The following is a 4,574-nucleotide window of genomic DNA, read 5'->3' as shown; positions in this document are numbered from 1 at the left end:
TTTTCCTGAAATAAAGACTAGCGGAGGTGATGAGGCCTCTACCTCTCAAATTGCCTCTACTTCAAATTCAGTAGCCCCTGCCGGGAATTAAAAGCCCTATACATACCAAATTCACAGATGGCAATTATGGGCAAAATTAGCTTCATACTTCTCTTGGTATTTAAATAGATGATGATGCGAAACCATGAGGAATAGATTCGATTTTCTACTAGTATGGATAAGGGCTCCACCAATATACGGGTCCCACGGAAGCACTGAAGGCTAAATTGGAGCTACCGCTACCAGTAGGGGTTCGAATCCCGCACTACACGGAATGTTGCGAGATGGAACGATATAGCATAGCTCTGGATTCCCACAGAATTGAGTATAATAGAAGGATTAGCTAGGCTTTGCAGGAAAACAGGGTTCCCGGTTTTTTGTTTTTCTGCTCCATACCATACGAGGTCCCCCGGCATACGGGTCAGAGTTGGAGTGACGCATCACGGGAGCTGATTTTATTACCCGCTTTAAGGACAGGTTACTAAACGAGATCTCTCAGCGAGCGTTACAGCAGCCCGTAGCGGATGGGGAGGGCGACAGCCCGACTTTCTTTCCCCGCCTTCAGACCCGTTCCCCCCGGCAAGTCGGGACAGGTCTTTGGGCATTCTCTTCCAGGCCGAAGTTCTCTCCAGTTTCGGGTCGAGCTGGTTCGTTTGTTTATGCGGGAAGGTATGAGGGATGATCCTTTTCTGCCGGGAATCGGGCTATTGAGAGCTGCCGGGAATCGGATTTCTCTTTGCTTGGCGAATCCGGGCATCAGGAAGGGTTCGAGGGGCGGAACCTTTAGGGGCCAGGAAGGGTTCGAGGGGCGGAACCTTTAGGGGCCATGAGGAGACGCTCACATTTCATTTAAGGTGCGTGCCCTTTTGAACTCTGATTAGTGCCCTTCTGAACTCTAGAAAATGCCATTTCTCACTCCGACAAGATAAGATCTTTATGCGAAAAGAGTGCCATAAATTTCGTATATAGATGAGGCTTGAAAATAGGAGGATGCCTTTACTTTAGAAGTGGGGAAAGAAACTATATATGCTTTTCCTTCGTGGGAAGTTGTTGTGGGACTAGCTGTTCCTTCGTGGGCATCCTTCGGGTGCCCGTAGTGTGGGACTAGCTGTTCCTTCGGGTGCCCGTAGTGTGGGACCAGTGCCCTATCGTCAGTGTGGTACTAGCTTTTTCCAACCAAGTCACAGTATCAGGACTGCTGGTGGCACGTGGTAGCTGGTGGCGTGGCGTGGTAGCTGGTGGCACTTTACTTTACTTTAAAGGTACTAGCTTTTCCCGGTGGCACTAGCTGCCGTGGGGTACTAGCTATCCCAACCAAGTCACAGTATCAGGGTTGAAACGGTCAATTGGCATATATATCTCCTATTTTCTGATATGAATATTGGGGTTATTAGTTTTTCCTTCCGAGAAAGATCCGGCAGGTACGTGGGCCGCCTCCAAGAAGCAAAGCCTAGCTAATTTTCTTCTGCCTGGGGAAAGTGAAGCTTGCTTGCTTCCGCTTGCTTGCTTGCTTCCGCTTGCTTGCTTGCCTCCGCTTGCTTGCTTGCTTTTGTTTGGGAACGGACAGGACCGATTGAATAGGGAATGTAAGCGATTGAATGGGGGATTGCTTTTTTTGCCCGATCGATGTCCGTATCAATCGGCCTATTCCGCTCGGATACGTTCCATTCCGTTGACTGATTCCCGGGATAAAGTGCTTATCAGCACGAAACCGGGCCGAGGCGACGATTCCCCCGCACTCGATCGGAGTGATACGATCATATTTCCGGGCATAGGATATGGAAACCGAAGGGATAGCCTATTGATATACGATCTCTGTGTAGGTCATAATCCACTGCAGACCAGAAAAAACCTCTAGTATTTTCCCATCGCTGCGCGGGGTGCTCTCAGAACTTGGTGGAAATCCACTTGGTGGTGATTGGAGATAAAGGATTAGCTGCCACACCGGCTTCCTGACGGAGACAACCAAGCGGCAACGAAGGGCTAGCGTAGCTTTAAAACGAGCCTTTCCGCGTTTCAAGTATCTGCTTCCGACTGCGGGAAATTCCGTACATAGATGCGGCTTGCCTGCTTGGTCGAAATAGCACAAGAAGTGCCTATCGGCACAAGGGTCTCCGGCCCGACAGGTCGAGTGCCAGAAAGAAATGGCACGAGAATTCCGTATATAGATCAGATTCACCGGGCGGGTGAAACAGGATGAAACAGAAAACGCCAAGCGTTTTCACCATCAAGCATGCCGGGCTAAGGGGGATGGTGGTACACCGCTCCCACCAAGCAGAGCTTCGCGTTCTCACCGAAAGTTACAAACTGCCATAAATATCCCGGGAACCCTTTCCCCTCTGTTTCTGGCGGGCGGCGTTTCTTCTTAGCTCTTCCGTTCACGTAGTGAACGGAGCGATAAGAGCCCGCGGCGGAGAGTAAATGGTTTCTCATTCACGCGAAAAAACACACAGCTTGCTTACGTTCACTTCAAGTATACTCCGTTTTCATCACAAAAATGTATTACGTCAAGATTCGTCACCGAAACCTAATCACACTCATATTCCGGAAGTTCCTGGATCGTGTAAAATAATTGTAGTTCCAAGGGCACCCCCTAATTTACTCGAGAATGTCAAATTAGCCATAGAGAATCCTCGTGGTCAAAAACGCATAAAGACGTGAAGCAGAGCTTTAACCAAAAAATCGTTTCCATTCAAAAAATTTTTATTGAATCAAGAGTCAGAGGGAAAAGCATATGTCACTTACTTAGCATAGAGCGTTTCGCGGGGGCATATTACGTACAAATTTTCAGAGAAACTCGGTATGATTATCTCTTTCCATTATCCAGTCGAAATATAGAGAAACTCTATTCTATTTCATTTCTCAATGGCCACAACTTTTTCGTCGAAGGAACTTCCGTAACTGAAAGAGAATTTCGAGATCCTTGCGCATCTTTGAGAGTTCAAGGTGGTTATCGTCACTTCAGCTAACACAGAAGGGGAGACTTCTTCTTCATGGAGTGGCTTCAGGAGAAATACGGAAAAAACAAGGGGTCTATCGCTTTATTGCCACCGCACAACACCATTATGTAGTCATTTTTTTCGTCATTCACTTTACAGGTTCTATTCCTCTGGATCTTCCGCCCAGAAGGGCCGAACGGCTAACTTATTGCCCACCTCTTCACCCTGGAGCCCCCACAATCTTTCCCCCCGGCGCGGTGTAACGCATCTGGCAATGCTCAAGCATAGGGAGCTAACCGGCGAAAAGCCGCGGCTTTCGTTTCTTAAGGAAATGGGGCAACAACATGCTCCTGTGATGGAAAAGTTTGCACATGTACCCTTAGAAGATGCCCGGGCTGCCCTAGCCCTCGATTGGGTTGATGCAAATCATATTGCAAGGGAGTGTTCGGGAGGGCGTTTTCCGGCGGGAGGGGACTTCTACGAGTTTGCAGTAAGCCTGGGAGCGCACGTGCGGAATCATATCGCCGAAGCTATAACCGGGGGGTACCCCTTGGGGCCGGAGGAAACGCGGGAGATCCAGCACCTTCTGGAACAAATCGGGGGTATGGCCCCAACGTTTGCCCCCGGCGTACTTTTCCCCCTAATCCGTAGCTTCTCTGAATGCGCAGGGGGTGTGGATACGGCGAATGATGTGCTTTCCGGCCGCCCCGGGGCGGCAAAGCCGGAAGAGCTTGCGCAGGCCCTGCTTGAGGAGGTTGGAAGCTCAAGCCCTTCCTTCCTCCGGTCTTATTACTCAGGACGGATAGCCGAGTATGCGAGCCTGCTAGCATACTACCACGGGCGTTTGTTAACATTGCTCCCCGCGGCCGCGCAGTCACTTTATCCCTTAGCGGGTGCCCCCGCCGCAGGCATAGATGAACCCGGAATCGAGGAAGCCCCGCATACAGAGCAGGCCGTGGATGCAGAGGAAGCCCCAGCTGGGGGGGGAACAGGAGGAGGAAGCGCCTCTTCGGTTAGCGAACCACCGGGTCTACCTCTTCTCCTCGGAGTTGCCGCGGCTGTTCTCCGGCACCATGACTCCCTTCTTCCTGTTGGGATTGCCCTGGGAATTATCTCTCTTTTACTTAGACTGTGGCGGGGCCGCAGGCCGATACAGAAAGGGAAAGATGAAGTGGCGGCAGTGCCAGGAGGGAGGGCGCGGATAGGGGCGAGGGCCCCCTGCCCGAGAGCGGAGCCCAGATGCTCCAACTCTTGGAACCGATTGCCCAAGATATCGATCACACGCAGCGGTTATACGGGGAACTGGCCGGGATTGCGGGCGGCGAAATCGTTCCCGAGTCTGATGCGGAGGGCGCGGATAGGGGCGGGGGGGTCCCCGTTCCGGGCCCGATGGAGATGATCGACTTAGATATATAATATCAACATGACAGGTAACGGGCTGCTTTACCCCTTCCCGAGAGGACCTCCGCAAGCGCCTTTATTCGACATCATTTGTATTTCGAGGTTTGGAAGCAGAGAACAAATAGGTTAGGGTTTTACCTTGCTCGCTTGAATAGGGTTTTCCCTCGAGGTGGGGGCTTAATGAATCCCCCCCTC

Source organism: Dipteris shenzhenensis, unplaced genomic scaffold, assembly GCF_047967505.1.
Source record: "Dipteris shenzhenensis isolate YYH24624 ecotype China unplaced genomic scaffold, Dip_SZ_1.0 scaf0040, whole genome shotgun sequence".
NCBI classification, from domain to species: Eukaryota; Viridiplantae; Streptophyta; class Polypodiopsida; order Gleicheniales; family Dipteridaceae; genus Dipteris; species Dipteris shenzhenensis.
Note: the sequence above shows the minus strand (reverse complement) of the source record.